Raw genomic sequence first — 17,507 nt, 5'->3', positions numbered from 1 at the left:
CTGTGCTTCCCGCATCCTGGCCCTAACTCCTCTCTGTTTCCCCCAGCCCAGGCCTGACCCATTCTGGGCTGTCACTATCTGGCCCCCCACTGGACTGTGAGTGAGGGGTGGGTCTGGGGCTGTCTCGGTCACTCTGGTGTTCAGGCACAAGGCCAGAGAAGAGGCAATCTCAGCAATTCACCGCTACAAACCGCTGGCGAGTGAGAGGGGCAGAAAAGGCCTAGGACTTGGAGATGATTCGAACTACTGGACTGATGGAGAAACAGGCCACGCAGCACACAGAACATCAGGGACAGAGTCAAGACCGTCTTCCATGCCAGAGGCTGATCTTTACACAAAACCATTCTTCGCTGTGCCCAGAGCAGTCTTTCTCAGACACCCCTCCGTGCCCACCCCCCCTACCCCCCCCACACACACCCCAATCCCCGTAGAAGCAGATGTTTTGGGCCCGCGGAGTTCCACGGATCCCTTATCTCCCGAGGACCTCCCACGGACTCCTCTTAGCCAGTTTCCCCATCTTCCCTCCCACGCCCGATGGAAACTCTCGCTCTTCACGGCGCTTCCCTCTCCACAGAGACCATGGATCTGGGATTAACCTCCCACTCTCACTTCCCCCAAGCTTCGGCTCTCTCAGAATAGACCCGGGGACGCGGAGTTAACGCACCGGCCCAACCCAGTAGCCTCGTTCCACCTAACACCACGTGATGCACTCCCCCCACCGCCCCCATAGAGGGCTTGCTTAGGGCGACGTCCAGCTCAGGCGGCTGCAGCGCCCCATTCCTGGTTGGCTTTGGAAAGCTCCGCCCCCCAGGCGCCTCCTCTCCAGGAACCACCCCGGGCGGCGCGGACTATTTTGGAACCTTCCACGCCAGACTGCGCTTAGCGCCCCGCCCCTTTTCGGAGCTCTCTGGAAAGCTCCGCGCTGCGCTGCGGCCTCCCGGGGACCAAGAACAGACCCCGCCCCACTCGCGAGCTGCTGCTCCCCGGCGCTGCTTCCGCCACCCTACGAAGGGCCACTCGCCTCCCGTGTTGCCTCTGTCTCTTCGGAAACATTCCCCCGACAAACAACCCCCCGCCCTCAAGGCGCCGCTCGGACCTCGGGCTCCTGCAAGACCCAGGGGATCACGGTAGAGTCTCCCCGAGCGCAGTAGAACAGCACCCCCGTGTGGCCCTGTCCTCCGGAACCCGCGGAATGGCCGGATTCGTGGGCTGCAGCAGAGACCCGCCAGACCTATGCTAAGGTAGAAAAAAGTGTTTAAAAAAAAAAACTAGCGTCACTGTCATGGACAACATCATCCTTCAGGGTCTGGCTCAGGCGTTCACTCCGCTAGGAAGTGCTCCCAGATTCCTCCCATCGAGATCTCAGACATCCCCCCCCTGTGCTTCCCCTATGCTGGCCCTGACCCCTGTGCCTGTGTCTCCTCCATCCATTCTGGCCCTGACCCTCTGGGCTGTCACTGGGCCTGTGAAGCCAGGGACAAGAGCTGTCTTAGTCACCACTGTGTCCCCAGCATCGCCCAGGGCAGCGCAGAGTAAGGTTCAGACGACCTGCAGGGCACCTCCTAGGGAGCATTCATTTAGTCCCTCACACATATTTTGATTAGTTTTGTTTAACAGTTTTGTTGAGGTGTATTCTACATGTCATAAAATTCACCTGTTTTAAGTGATGTAATGATGCTGAGTGATTGATTCTGCAGAGTTGTACAGCCATCATCACAATCCAATTTTTTTTAATTTATTTTTTACAATCCAATTTTAGAACATTAACGTCACCCTAAAAAGACCACTTGTGCCCACTTGCAGTCAATTCCCATTCCCATTCCCAGCCTCAGCCGCAGGCAATCACTGATTACTTCCCTTCATTATGTATTCTTTTCTTCATTTTACAAGCATTTTCGGAATACTTGCTTCTATCAGGTATTGTGTGCTGAGGATACACAATGACACACACAGGCCCTGCCCTCAGGGACCTCAGAGTCTGGTTGGGACGATGGCTAATGGGAAGATATATTTGCTTGCTCATTCCTTCATTCAAAAATATGTATTGAACACTGTGCCCGCTACTGTTCTAGGCCCTAAGGATATAGCAGTGGGGGGAAAAAGAAAAAATCTCTCTTTGTTGGAGTTAATATTCTAATGAGAGGATTAAAAAAAAGAAATAAGCAAGTAGATATGTGATTCAATGGTTGTAAGCCATGGCAAGAGTTTGCCTTCTGGTCTAAGAAGGACGGGAAACCACTGGAAATTTTCAGCAGGGGGGTGACATGATCTGATTTACATTGTGTAAAGGTTCACTCTGACTGCCACGAGGAGAATGGATTATGTGGAGGCCAGCAAGGGTGAGAGTTAGGGTTGGGGGGGTGATGATGACTTAGTCTAGGGCAGGAGCAATGGGAAGGGGAGAGAGTGATTAGGAGATAAAATCAAGATATCAAGTCAAGGACCTTAGTGGGTCAGTTGGGGTAATTTGCATATGGACTATAGTATTATATTAATCTTAAAGTTTCCTGGTGTGATAATGGTATTGTGCTTGTGAAGGAGAATGTCCTTGCTCTTGAGACATGTCTGCTGAAATATTAAGGGTGAAATGTCACAAAATGACTGCAAGCAATTCTCAAATAGACCTTTTTCTATTTACAACTCTCTACCTATAGATATCTATATACATAGCTATCGATATATATTCACCAGTTTTTAACAATTAGTCATCTCACTCTCACTTTCTATCAATATCTGTATCTATATCTATATCTATTTATCTATCTATCTAGAAAGAGAGAGAGCTAATTGTTAAAACTGGTGAATCTCTATCAAGAATATGTGGATATCCCTTATACTTTTCTTGCAATTGTTTTTTTTTTTAAACAAACAATGTTTTATTGAAGTACAGTTGATTTACAATGTTGTGTTGGTTTCAGGTGTGCAGCAAAGTGATTCCGTTTTATAAATATATTCTTTTTTGGATTTTTGTTTTATTATATTGGATATAGTTCCCTGTGCCATACAGCAGGTCCTTGTTTTTTTTATCTATTTTATGTATAGTAGTGTGCATCTGTTAATCCCAAACTCCTAATGTGTCCCTCCCCCTCCTTTCCCCTTTGGTAACCATAAGTTTGTTTTCTGTATCTGTGAGTCTATTTCTGTTTTGTAAATAAGTTCATTTGTATCATTTTTTTAGATTCCACATACAAGTGATATCATGTGATATTTGTCTTTCTCTGTCTGACTTTCTTTTCTTGCAATTCTTTTTTTTTTTTTTTTTTAATTTATTTATTTTTGGCTGCATTGGGTCTTCGTTGCGGTGCGCGGGCTTCTCATTGCAGTGGCTTCTCTTGTTGCAGAGCACGGGCTCTAGGTGTGCGGGCTTCAGTAGTTGTGGCACGTGGGCTCAGTAGTTGTGGCTCGTGGGCTCTAAAGCACAGGCTCAGTAGTTGCGGTACACGGGCTTAGTTGCTCCGCGGCATGTGGGATCTTCCCGGACCAGGGCTCGAACCCGTGTCCCCTGCATTGGCAGGCGGATTCTTAACCACTGCACCACCGGGGAAGTCCTTCTTGCAATTCTTGTGCACATTTTTTTTTTTTTTAAATTTGGCTGTGCTGGGTCTTAGTTGCTGCATGCAGGATCTTAGTTGTGGCATGCAGGATCTAGTTCCCTGACTAGGGATCGAAGCCGGGCCCCCTGCATTGGGAGCTCGGAGTCTTAACCACTGGACCACCAGGGAAGTCCCTCTAGTGCACATTTAGAAATTTTCAAAATAAAACGTTGGAGGCGGGGGGAGCATCTGTTTTGGAGGTAAGCACAACTCATTGATGGGTTGGCTCTGTGGAGTGAGGAGGGGAAGGTGCCCTCCATGTTGCCCAAGCTCCTGGCTTGAGTTCCTCAGGGGAAAGTGCAGCTCTGGTGTGAGATGGGGAAGACTCTGGTGGTGGAGGAGGACAAGTGTGAAGGGGAATGTTGACAGTTTGGGAAAGACATACTCGGTGTCAGTCAGAGGCTTGTCAAGAAAAGAGAAGGGACTTCCCTGGCGGCCCAGTGGGTAAGACTTCGCACTCCCAATGCAGGGGGCCCGGGTTCGATCCCTGGCCAGGGAACTAGATCCCACATGCATGCCCCAACTAAGAGTTTGCCTGCCACAACTAAGGAGCCCACCTGCTGCAGCCGAGACCTGGCGCAACCAAATAAATAAATAAATAAATAATTTAAAAATACATTTTTAAAAAAAAGAGAAAAGAGAAACCACACCAGGTATTTCAACAGAGAGAATTGAATGTAAGGATCAGGCTAAACAGTGAGACCTGCCTGACCTCCAAAAATCAGTTTATCCTGAAGGTGTTGGAAGGTGGGGCTGGGACTCTGAGGAGAGGGCTGGGCCCTGTCCAGACCCCAGAGACACCAGGGATGTGTTCGTTGGAAGACAGGTGGGCACATGGACAGTAGGTGAAGACAAGGCCCCTCTCTGGCTACATCTGTTCAGGTTGGCTCCAGCTGTGCGATGGATGGCAGAGGCCTGTGGGAGATGGGCCAGGCTGGGATTGGGAGCCGGTCAGCCTGGAGCCCACATTTCATTCTCCAGGCAGTTGGGTCAGAAGGCACTAGATTGGGTCGGGCATATTTTTCCAGAGATTTTTTTTTTCTTTTTTTGCAGGGGGGTGGGGTGTGCCACGCGGCTTGTGGGATCTTAGTTCCCCAACCAGGGATCTAACCCGGGCCCTCGGCAGTGAAAGCTCGGGGTCCTAACCGCTGGACCACCAGGGGATTCCCTCCAGAGATTTTTCTTTGTAGAAGAGCTCTATTTTTTATTTACTTTATGCACCCATAGAGGAGAGACAGAGATAGAGGATGGGATAGAGAGAGGAGATGAGAAAGAATGAAAGAGAAAGAGGGAGATTCACTTTTGAGGAGCCGCAGGGTTTTGGAACAATCTTTGAAAAAGCCTTCATTCACATTTTGTGGCTGCCCCATAACTAGTGTGATTGATCCGTGGTTGTGGGAGTTTGAGCATGATTTGCTGCTATAAACAGTGCTATGGTGGACGTCCTTACTGCTAAATTCTTCCGTGCACATGTGCACACGATAAACCCATATTTTATTGACCCCTTCCTCCCCTGCTTGTTACCACCTCTGCAATCAGAATGCAGCTTACAACGCTCGTGTGTTATAGTTTAACTGGCAGTTATCTTTTCTCTCCTGGTGATTTGAAGTAACAACGCATCTTACCATCGATGGCCTCTTGGATGTGAATGGTCACTGGAGTAACAGTAATACTCAGAGAAAACACTCTTGTAACACTTACTATGAGCCAAGGTAAGTCATAATAACCCTGGGAGGTGGATACTGTTATTGTCTCCATTTCCTGATTGAGCCACAGAGTGGTTAAGGAACTTGCCCAGAGTCGCACAGCAAGGAAGTGATGGAGTGAGAATTAGAACCTAGGCAGTAGCTCCAGAGTCTCTTTGTATGTCTGAGTTTTGCAGTATTTATTTATTTATTTATTTGGCTGCACCGCGTGGCTTGCGGGATCTCAGTTTCCCGACCAGGGATTGAACCCGGGCCCCCACGGTGAAAGCCCAGAATTCTGACCGGTAGGCCACCAGGGAACTCCCAGTTTCCAGCATTTAGTACCAAGTTGAACATTGTAGTTGAGATGCCTCCCCCACCACACATCCCCCCCAACCCTGTTTATATGCAAGAGACCCCACTCCAGGTCCCAGATAACTGGATCAAAGAGATACCAATCCATCCAAAGGGGCACTTTGGACATTTGAGGCTGCGTTGTCCTGTACACTGCAGCACGTTTTGAATGTCTAGCCATCCCAGCCTTATAAATGCCTTTAGAACAGGTCTCAAAGTTTGGTCCAGGGTACCCTGGGAGTCCCAAAGACCTATTGTGCACAAAGTTAAAATTATTTTCATACTATTACCAGGACGTTTTTCGCCTAGTTCACTGTCATTTTCTCACGAGAAGTGGGATTTGCCTGCCCTCTTTTTGGATCTGAGCAGGCTTGTGAGTTGCTTGTAACCAGTAGCATGTTGCAGAAGTGATACTGCATGATCCCCAAGGCTAGATCAGAAGAGGTGAGGCTGTTTCTGCCTCTTCCGTGAAACAGAGACACTGAAGACCAGAGCTGCCATGCAAGAACTTTGACTGCCCTGAGGCCACCATGATTAGAGGAAGCCCAAACCAGCCCGCATGGAGAGACCACGTGGAGAAGCCCTGTGACTACAAGGAGAGAGAGAGAGCTGCCCACACACCCCCAGCTGGTACCTCAACTGGGACACCCCACTGTCCCAGCTTCAGCCACCAGCTAATTACATCCATATGGGATCCCAAGGCAGAACTGCCCAGCTGGACCCTTCCCAAAAATCTGACCACAGACATGGTGAGAGATAAAAGGCTTACTGTTGTTGCTTTAAGCCACCGTGTTTTAGAGAGATTTGTTATCTAGCAATGGTAACTAGAAAGAGGGTGGAGTACAGAAAATAAGGAGCTTGCAGAGAATTGCAGCCTGGAGAGCTGAGAATAGACATCTGTTGACAATAACAGCAGCTAATATTTAAGTGCTTTCTGTGTATGAGCACCATTCTAAGTGCTTGGCATTAATGAACTCATTTAATCCTCACAGCAGCCCTAGGAAGTGAATGCCATTACTATCTCTGTTTTACGGGAAGCAAGGCAGGGAGGACATCGGGAATTGGATAAAAACGGAACTTGAACCTCGGCTGTGGCTTCAAGCAAAGGGCATTACTGTTGAGGAACATATGACTTGGCTCAGCCAGTCTGGGCATTTGGGTCCACCCCAGGCCACAGTGATTGGCTCTGGCACGGCCGTGTGACCTCCGCTGGACAATCAGAGCCAGCCTTATTACTTTGTTGGGGAAATCTGAGACAAAGGTGCTCCCCTTTACCTGGGGGATATGAATGAGGGTCCCTCTGGCCCAAAGGCTGCTGGCAGCTGTCTTGGGAACTGCCGATGGAAAAGGTGGGGCAGAGGGATGAAAAGAAATGGGGTCCTTGGTGACACTGCTGAACAGATGTGTCAGCTTTAGCTGAAGCCAGCCAAGTGTGGAATTTCCAGTTACAAATTTCCTTTACAGTTTAAGCCATCTGAGTCAGCTTTTCTGTTGCTTGTGTCCAAGATTAATCAAAATATTTAACAACCAGTGATGTGGGCACTGAGCGGTCAGAAGGCTTCATTGCTGTGCCTGATATTAAGGCTTCTTTCCCCCCTGTATTGGGAGGTCTGGGAAGTGGGGTGAAGGGGAAGTTAGAGTGGTCACAGTGTGGAAAATGTGCAGATCTTGAGGCAGCATGATTTACCAACCAATACAGAAATAATTTATTTAGTATCTCAACAATCAACGTAGCAAGATAGCTTGTCCAAGCTGTGAAAATTAATAAACGGAAGCCTCATTTAAAATGAAGTTGGGCGGCCAGAAGGGGGAGCTGTCATGCCCTGCCTCTCTAGGGCAATTATAGACAGGACAGGAAGAGATGTACCTTTCTATTTTCAACAGGAAGAAGGTTACTGCTTTACTACCCATCAGGAGGAAGGAAGAATTTCTTCTTGCCCAGCAATGGTCCAGCCACTAAAAGGCTGTTACAACTCTGCCAAAGAAAAGCGATTAAACTTCAAGCTCCCAGTTTCTTCCACTGGACTCTGTTTATAACATCCCCTCCCAACTCTCCCTTCTCCTCTATAAAAGAATGTCCCTCTCCTTTGTTCTCCCCACTTGCTTGTGCCTTACCATAGAATCCATGTCCCAAATTGTAATTCTCTGCTATTCCCAAATAAACCCATTTTGCTGGTAAAATACCTGGCTCTTTTATTGTTTTAGGTTAAAAAAGCTGAATATTAGCTTTACTTGCCAACTGACGCAACCCCCTTTTGACATGTGCTAGAGTGAATGGATTTCTGTTTCCTACAACTGGGGGAAGAAAAAAAAACCCTCTAATGAACTCTAGTCATGAATCAAACCTTTAGGAAATAACAAATAGCAGTGAAATCTCACTTTAACCGTATGAGGTCATTTCAGCTTCGGGTCAGGCAGAAACACTATGGAGGTTTTGACTGTGAGCTGCCAGGGGATCCGCACCCTTTGGCCCAGCAATCCCACCACTGGGACGCACAAGGATGTGCATCGAGGCATTATTTATAATGGGAGGAAATTGGAAACAGCTTCAATGTCTGGCAACACTGCCCTTTTGAGTAAACACCATGCAAACATTAGAGATTGTGTTTATGCAAAGATGTTTTAACAAGGGAACAGCTTATGTTTTAAGAAGGGAAAAAGCAGGACTGTATAAACAATTTGCTCACACAGTTATGTAAAACACACACACACACACACACACACACACCCCACTTCTCAAGCCTGAATAAAATAGAAAAGGCTGAAAGGAAATACATCAAAATGTTAACTACAGTAGTGATGTGGGATTGGGGAAGAGGTATCTTTGTCTTTCTAGTTTTCTGTATTTTCGAAATTGTGCTTAACCAACAACGAACTCTTCTTTTTAATTTTATTTTCGAAAATTTTAACGTAGGTCATGAACATTTCCAAACAGCTACCAAAAGCAGAGAGACAATAAACTCACATGGGCCCGTCACTCAGCTTCAAGAACTGTCAACATTTTGCTATTTCATCACCTTTCCCCTCTATTTGGAAATACTTTAAAAAAAACCACAAGTGATGGACATCATGTCCATTCTTTTTTTTTTTTTTTAATTTTATTATTTATTTATTTTATTTATTTATGGCTGTGGTGGGTCTTCGTTTCCATGCGAGGGCTTTCTCTAGTTGTGGCAAGCGGGGGCCACTCTTCATCGTGGTGCGCGGGCCTCTCACTATCGCGGCCTCTCTTGTTGCGGAGCACAGGCTCCAGACGCGCAGGCTCCGTAATTGTGGCTCACGGGCCCAGTTGCTCCGCGGCATGTGGGATCTTCCCAGACCAGGGCTTGAACCCGTGTCCCCTGCATTGGCAGGCAGATTCTCAACCACTGCGCCACCAGGGAAGCCCATGTCCGTTCTTAGATACCACAATGAACATCAAAGTAAAGGGGGGGGGCTGCATTTCCTTATATAACTCCAAAGCCTTATCACATCTAACAAAATTAACAAAATTTTAAATATCATCTCACAGCCAGTCCTTATTCAGGTTTCCCCCAACTGTCTCAAAAACATATCTTTACAGTGGTTCTGTTTGAATTGAGATACAGACAAAGTACATTCACTGTTTGGTTTTTTTTAAATATTCTTATTTACAAACAATAAAAGTCATCCATGGGTGTGTGTGTGTGTGTACACCGTTTTATAAATTTTAATAAATGCATAGAATTGTATAACCACCACCACAAGCAGGATTCATGGCAGTTCTGTCACTCCAAAAATTCCCTCAGGCTTTGTAATCAAGTGCGTTTGGTTTTTATGTTTCTGTATTTTTTCTTTTTTTCTAATGGGAGGAGAAAAGCAGTAATCGGAGGTGGTGGAAGCCCTGAAGTTATCTAAGATTTCAAAGCACAGGGTTAGGTAGGAGACCTGGGCTCCAGTCCTGCTCTCTGGCTTGGGGGTCTTCCTCTCTTGGAGAGGCAGTTTCCTCATCTGTAAGGTGGGTGCTGTGAGGACCCAGTGAGTAAGGAAGGGTGCCCAGGAAGCTCTCAGTGATAGCAGTGCTTAGTCTGACCTGCCCTTCCTTCTTTATTCTCAGCCCCCCAGGCTGAGCCATCTCCTTATATCCTCTCCTCCCTCGCCCTCACAGCCAACGTGACTCTGCATTCTGTGGTTTCTACTTTCCGTGGGACTGGAATTCACCCCCTCCTCCAGCCCAGAGTCCACAGGGCCTGTCCCATCTGGGTGCTTGCCTGGCCTCCAGCCTTCCCTTGGGTCACCTGGGCCCACTCAGCACGCTCCGCCCACACCCCCCAGCTTCCTAAATGTCACCACACCCTCTGGTGTGTCCCTGGATATCACAGAGACCTGCCAAGTGCCTCCATTCCCTATACAAGATTATTTCCCATAATAATCAGGAAATGAAATAAACAATATTAATGGCCAGAAAAGAGATGCAAAGGCTGAACTGTTCTCAAACCTCATATATATATAATCGTGCCAATAAAAAAGAATTTAAAAATAAATATTACAGTACAAAAAGAAAAAAAAAGTAGCACTGCTATTTATTCAAAGTTTATTGAAAGATTCAAAGTTGGAACTTGGATCCTTTGGTTACAGTCTGATGTAATAACACTTCATGTAAATAATTGTGTTTTTTTCTTCTTGAGGAGAGACAGATTGGGAGGGAGGAAGAGAGACAGGGAGGGAGAGAGAAAGAGACACAGAGAGAAACCAAGAGAGAGCGTGCAAGCAAGTTGCATTTCCAGTGGCTACTTTACAGGGAGTCTCAGCGCTGAGTCCCGCCGTCCAGACATTGGGCCCTGAGCACTTGGGGGGCACGCTGCAAAGCGACCCCCCCCCCCATCAGTACTAAGGGCAAGGGTATCGCAGGAGCATTACTTCCCGCTGCCTGGATGGGATTCAGAAATCCCATCCCTCCTTCTCCCTTTACAAGACCCCCTCCGCATACATCCCCTCCCCGGCCTTGTGCCCTGGCCCCGGCCCGCTCGCTGCCTGAGTTCTGAGTGGGAAGATGTGCTTAGCAAGCTGAAGAAAGGAACTGAGGCGGCGGGGCAGGGTGTGCGGGTATAAAAGCACATTGTGTTGGGAGAGAGGGACCTGAGGGCTGGAAATGTCTTGTTTCTTAAGTTGGGTGGTGGGAACACGGAGGTTCATTCCATTTTGTTTTCGTTTGTTTTGTTTCTTTAAGCTGTTTATTGAAGTCGACGCGCATGCAAAACAGTACAGACCATAAGTGTTCAGCAGGGTGAATTTCCGCCAGTTGAATGCACCTCGGTCACCAGCTCCCAGACCAAGAAACAGTTTGGCTCCTTTCAGCACGTCTGCCCTCCCATCAGGGTCACCCTCATTCTGACTTCTGACGGCATAGACTGTTTTTTCCTGTCCTGAATTTGATGTAAATAGAATCAGAATATATATTATCTCGAGTATCTGGCTTTTTCCACTCAACGCAGTGTGAGACTCATTCTTGTAATCGCGTGTAGTCATAGGTTGTTCTCATTGCGGATCCCGCTGTGTGGCTGTACCCAGTTTATTTATCCGTTCTCCATTGGTGGTGAGGGAGTGAGCCAAGTGGAAAGAGTCTCCCAGGCAGAGGGAACACCCAGTGCAAAGGTCCTGAGGTGAGAACATGTCTGGTGTTTTAGAGAAACAATGAGGAGATCCATGTGCCTGGAGAGGACTAAGCGGGGAGGAGAAGGAGGGGACGAAACCAGAAACAGATGTTGCAGAGTCGTGTGGGCTACAGAGGGGGCTCCAGCTTTTACTCTGAGTGAGATGGAGCAGGGGAGGGACTGGACCTGACCTGGGCGTTCAGAGTCCCTCGAGCTGCTTGAGAAAGGGACTCGGGGGGCAGGGGTGGGAGCAGGAAGCCTGGGGGGTCGTCGGAAGTGTTTAGGCTCAGAATACACTTTTTCTCTGTGTGATTAGTGATATATTTTATTCACTCCAACCATCTCACTGTGTGATTTTATTGTCCCCATTTTTTTCTATGCTTCCCCCCCCACCCTCATTAAGGCTTCTTTGAAGTGACTGCGTTTTTTTGTTGTTGTTGTTGATGTTTTTAAATTTTATTTATTTATTTATTTATTTTTGACTGTGTTGGGTCTTCGTTTCTGTGCGAGGGCTTTCTCTAGTTGTGGCGAGCGGGGGCCACTCTTCATCGCGGTGCGCGGGCCTCTCACTATCGCGGCCTCTCTTGTTGCGGAGCACAGGCTCCAGGCGCGCAGGCTCAGTAGTTGTGGCTCACGGGCCCAGTTGCTCCGCGGCATGTGGGATCTTCCCAGACCAGGGCTCGAACCCGTGCCCCCTGCATTGGCAGGCGGATTCTCAACCACTGCACCACCAGGGAAGCCCAATGACTGCGTTTTTTGTTTGTTTGTTTTGTCTTCTGTTTTCTCACTCTTCCTTTTCCCTCCACTAATTTGGAATCTAGGCACCATTTCTATTCTTTCAGTAGTAATCCTTGAAATTTTATCATGCACACTGTAAAAAATCAGATCTGAAGTTTAATTAAAAGTTTAATCTTCAGACCAAACACTACCTGGATCATAGAGCACTTTATCTCCCCAGTTCTACTTATATTGATATTGTTGTCCAGAATTTTAGATCTCAAAAAAAATTTTTTAAGCTTTTTTTTTTTTGGAGATAAATTCAAATTTACACAAATTTGCAAGACTAAGAATAGCATAAAGAACATTCATATACTTTTTACTTGGGTTCATTTCTTGTTAACATTTTTACCCTCTTTAACATTTGCTCTGGGGACTTCCTGGTGGTCCAGTGTTTAAGACTCCACGCTCCCAGTGCAGGGGGCATGGGTTCAATCTCTGGTCAGGGAACTAGATGGCCCAACTAAGACCCGGCGCAGCCAAATAAATAAATAAACAAGTATTTAAAAAAGAATTTGCTCTGTTATGTTTGTGGGGGGAAGGGGAGTTGTATAATTTGAAGCTAAGATACATAGACATGGCCTTCTACTCCTAAATAGTTCAGTGTGCATTTTCTAAGAATATAGATATTCTTTTACATAACCACAGTACAATGACTAACGTTCATAAATTTAACATTAACACGCAAAAGTTTCCTACTCTACTATTTGTATTCCAGTTTTGTCATTGACCCAATAATGTTCTAATTTATAGCATAACTTTTCCTCCAATACAGGACAAGAGGATGTATTGTACAACACAGGGAATACAGCCTATATTTTATAATAACTATAAATGGAGTAGAGCCTTTTAAAATTGTGAATCACTATATTGTACCTCTGTAACATATAATATTGTACATAAGTATACTTCGCTTAAAAAATACAGGACAAGACATCTTTTATAGGCAGAGTTGACAGAATTTGCTGATAGATTTGATGTAGGATGTAAAGGAAAATGTCAACTTCCTGAAACATTTTGGGGATTCACTGGACCCAGAGGCACAGATGATATACGTCAGGAACAGTCTCTCTGTTCATCTCCCAGCCCTGTTTTCCCTTGTGTTGGCTTCACTTTCAGACTAGCTCTTCCCTCAGGGGAGCCCCCAGTGCTCCAGGCCTATGCCCTTCCAGTACGGCGAGCCTACGAGGGCCCTCCCCAACAATCCCGCAATGGTTCCAGGACTGACTCCCATTGGTCCGACTTCAGGGACACGCCCAATCCTGAACCAACTGCAAAGGCCAAGGGCAGGGATTCACTCATTGGCCAGGCCTGGAGTCTTCCGGTGGGATCAGCCGTGTGGACTCCGAGGGAAGAAGGCAGTACTCCCAAAGAGAGAGAATAAATGCTGGGCATACAAAGCAGCACCCAGTAAGGACCTGCATTCCTCATTCCTGGGGGCAGTGGTTCTCAAATCCTGGCCCCCAAATCAGCAGCAGCTCTTGGGAATTTATTTGAAATACAAAGTCTAGGTCCCTACTCCAGACTTACTGGGAGCGGAGCCCAGCAATCTGCCCTTTAACAAGCCCTCCAGGTGATTCTGGTGCCCTTGTTTTAGGATAAAAGCTGAGTCGCTACCACAAAGACACTTCAAAATATGATGACTTAAGTAAAAAAGTTTATTCTCACATAATACTCTCTCACATAATACCCACAGGTGAAATGATCCAGGCTGGCAACGTGGTGACAAAGACACTTCAAAATATGATGACTTGGGGCTTCCCTGGTGGCGCAGTGGTTGAGAGTCTGCCTGCCAATGCAGGGGACACGGGTTCGAGCCCTGGTCTGGGAAGATCCCACATGCCGCGGAGCAACTAGGCCCGTGAGCCACAACTACTGAGCCTGCGCGTCTGGAGCCTGTGCTCCGCAACAAGAGAGGCCGCGATAGTGAGAGGCCCGCGCACCGTGATGAAGAGTGGCCCCCACTTGCCACAACTAGAGAAAGCCCTCGCAAAAAAAAAAAAAAAAAAAAAAAAAAATATGATGACAAGTAAAAAAGTTTATTCTCACATAATACTCTCTCACATAATACCCACAGCTGAAATGATCCAGGCTGGCAACGTGGTGATCCAGGGACCCAGGTTCTTTCCACTCTAACACACAGCTGTTTGAAGCAATCCCAAACCATCATATTACTTCGCTTCATGATTATTTTTGAACTGTTCAGAAAATGAACTCCGGAGACAAATTGCCTATGTTCAATCCAGGCTCTGACACTTAGTAGTTGTGTGATCTTGGGTGAGTAGTTTCCTTACCTCTCCGTGCTTCAAATGAGGAAAATGCAAATGTAACAGAACCCCTTTCATAGGGCTGATGTGAGGATTAAATGAGGTGATATGTATAAAGCAGCACAGTGCCTGGCACATAGGATGCACTGTTTATGTATTAGCTACGATGATGATGATGATGATGGTGGTGGTGGTGGTGGTGGTGGTGAAGAAGAAGAAAATGACGTTGACGGCGACGATGATGACTGCAGTCAGCAGACAAAAGGCTGGAACCGGAGGTCGGTGCTCGCTGATGACTGTATAAGCATCAGCCACTAGGGGGCGCGGGCGGCTTGGGACGCGCTTACTCCGTGACCGTCAGGGGGCGCTGCGGCGCTTGTCTGGCGAGCGTGGTGACAGTCTGGACTATTTCCCTCTGGACATTCCAGAGGAGAACGCGCTGGTCCCGGCACGTGCCAAGGACCCCACAGCGCCGGGGCTAGAGGTTAGTGAGGAGGATGTAGGCAGGAAAAAGCTAGCTCTTTGGCTCACCCTCCAGTCCCGGCGCGGGGTGAGAGGGAAGTTTTGGGCTCTCAAAACCCCACCCCACACCCAGGATACTGAAATTCCAACTCAAAGTTTTCCAGCACTGTTGGCTATCCCAGTCCCCATTCCTGGGACATTTATACAGCAAGATGGTTGTGGAGGGTAATGGGATAACTACCGGCTGCCCAGGCACAGGCCCTTGAGGGAATGGGAGTATTTGGGAATTGCCTACAACGTTTGTGTGCTTTTCTTCTGTGAATGTCCAGCGCTTTCAACAGATTCTCAAAGAGATCTTTGAACAGAGACTGTTCAGAACTCTCTCTCTTCCTCCAGGAAGCCTTCCCTGATGTTCTCTCAGACTGGCTCAGGTGCCTCCTCTGGAAACCCACAGCCTCTGATCTTCCCTATCCCAGCCCTGACCCCTCTCCTGTGCCTCTCCCATCCCAGCACAAATGGTCATGTCTGGCAATGCATCTTTGTCCCTCACTGGAGCTCCGTGAAGGCAGGGACCAGGGATTTCTTGGGCACTAAAAATGTCACCAGCATTGTCCAACACAAGGGCTGACATACAAAAGAAAGGGGAGGGGGCATTTAAAGGATATTTGCCTTCCTTACCTGTAGGCCTTTGCTGATGCTGTTCCCTCCACCTGGAACACCCTCTTCCACTGCTTCGTCTGGTTCATTTCCCCATATTGTTCAGGTCTCAGCTCAGGCATCTTCTCCAAGAGCCCTCCCTAGCTCCTACCTCTTAAGGCTGGGCTAAAGTTTGTGTTCTCAACACTCGCTTATTACAAAGCAGATATTATATAGAAAATATTTGTTAAATGAATGAATGACAGGTCAGTGTTTGGGCCAGGGTCCCTGTATCAGCTGAAGGGTCACTTCTTGACTCCCTTTGTAGAGTTTCTTTTTCTTTTTAACCGCTTCATTGAGCTACAATTCACATACCATACAACTCACCCATTTATTACTATTTTTTTAATTGGGGTATAGTTGTTTTACAATGTTGTGTTAGTTTCTACTGTACAGCAAAGTGGAGTTCCCTGTGCTATACAGCAGGTTCTTATTAGTTATCCATTTTATACATATTCGTGTATATATGTCAATCCCGATCTCCCAATTCATCCCACCACCACCCCCCACTTTCCCCCCTTGGTGTCCATACATTTGTTCTCTACAACTCACCCATTTAAAGTGTACAATTCAGTGGGTTTTAGTACAAAGTTGTGCAACCATCTTCCCTTTGTGGAGCTTTGAGCCTCTCACAGTCTGACATCCCTCCCTGCCAAGGTCCCTGTGCTAAGTGTTTCTCACTGTCCCATTGAAGGGGAAAGAGTCTGGCCCCCAGGTGAGGAAGATCAGGTGATGAACAAGATCTAGCCATCTGCCCTCACCATCTGACCAACCACAGAGCTCGGCATTTCCAGGAAGGCCTCGGGTTATGATAACAATCACTGAGCACTTGCCAGATGCCAGGTGAAGTTCGAAGCACTTGACATACAGAATGATTCATGTAATCGCCACCAGCACTCCTGTAGAGTAGACACTATTGGTATGATCCTCCATGTGGCACCAGTGGGAAATCGACCCTTCCTGAAGCTCATGAGGGGTCAGGTCAAGAAGGAGCCCCTGTTCCCCATTTATGCAACTTGAGCTGAACCTGGAAGATTAAAATTGATATCTCATGGACCAGACCCACAGGTTGGTTATAAAAAATATTATTATTTAAAATGGGGACATTTCCCTCTCTTTTCCATCCAGTCCTTAAGCAGAATGTCCCTGGTTGCGTATCCTCACCTTTGTACTTTGATTTTCTTATCCTGCACCTGCTTCCCTCTAGCATCACTCACCTGGTCCCTGAAGCATTTGAGTGTGAGAACCTAACACTAACAGGTGGGTGAAGAATGACTCAGGTACAGTCTTTTGTATTGTTTTTTTTTTTTTCCAGTGCCAATGGACTCCCCCACTCCTGACTGTCCCCTGTCCTCTGAGCCTATGCCCACCCAGGCTTTTTGTTCTTTCTGGGAGGAGGAGACCTTTGGACTCCCCGCATGGTCAGGAAGAAGGCAGCGGCCACTGGGGAGGAGGTCCGTGCTGGGCTCTTTACCAGCACACACACAGTTCATCCCCGCCTCCACATGTCCTTGCACAGGCCACCCACCAGGACTGCCACTCCCTGCTCTGCCACAGCCAAATCGCAGCTGGAGGCCCAGGTCTGGATGCACCCCTCCAGTGACTCCTGCTCCCACCTCCTCCCCATGGCCCACTTGTACCAGAAAAGCTCTAAACTTCTTTTGGGGGGGGGGGGGGAATTCCCTGGTGGCGCAGTGGTTAAGACTCTGCACTCCCAATGCAGGGGGCCCAGGTTCGAGCCCTGGTCAGGGAACTAGATCCCACATGCATGCTGCAACTAAGAGTTTGCATGCCACAACTAAGGAGCCAGCGAGCTGCAATTAAGGAGCCCGCCTGCCTCAACTAAGACCCGGTGCAACCAAATAAATAAATTAACACTAATAAATAAATAAACTTCTTTGGGAAACAGAGGAAATCTGGGGTTCCCTGAGCAAAGAGGGAGCGCCCTGAGCAGGGGCTGAGGCTATCCCATGCCACCCCTTCCTGGGGCCTTGCACAGGGGGAAGTGGGGGCTACAGACAGGATCTACTGAGAGGGTCAGGAGTATTAAAAATCCAGAGG

At 47.5% G+C, this 17,507-nt stretch overlaps 1 long non-coding RNA gene across 1 annotated transcript; it reads left to right on the top strand.

Annotated features, from left to right (window-relative positions):
- Positions 1-915: 915 nt before the first annotated feature.
- LOC133078588 (uncharacterized) lies at positions 916-7,786 on the top strand. Its single transcript, XR_009697908.1, has 4 exons — positions 916-1,241; positions 5,203-5,305; positions 6,109-6,381; positions 7,517-7,786. It is a non-coding gene; the product is annotated as an uncharacterized LOC133078588 (long non-coding RNA).
- Positions 7,787-17,507: the final 9,721 nt, after the last annotated feature.

Source organism: Eubalaena glacialis, chromosome 18 (assembly GCF_028564815.1).
Source record: "Eubalaena glacialis isolate mEubGla1 chromosome 18, mEubGla1.1.hap2.+ XY, whole genome shotgun sequence".
NCBI lineage: Eukaryota > Metazoa > Chordata > Mammalia > Artiodactyla > Balaenidae > Eubalaena > Eubalaena glacialis.
The sequence above is the reverse complement of the archived record's forward strand: the minus strand, read 5'-3'. Positions and strand labels throughout refer to the sequence as shown.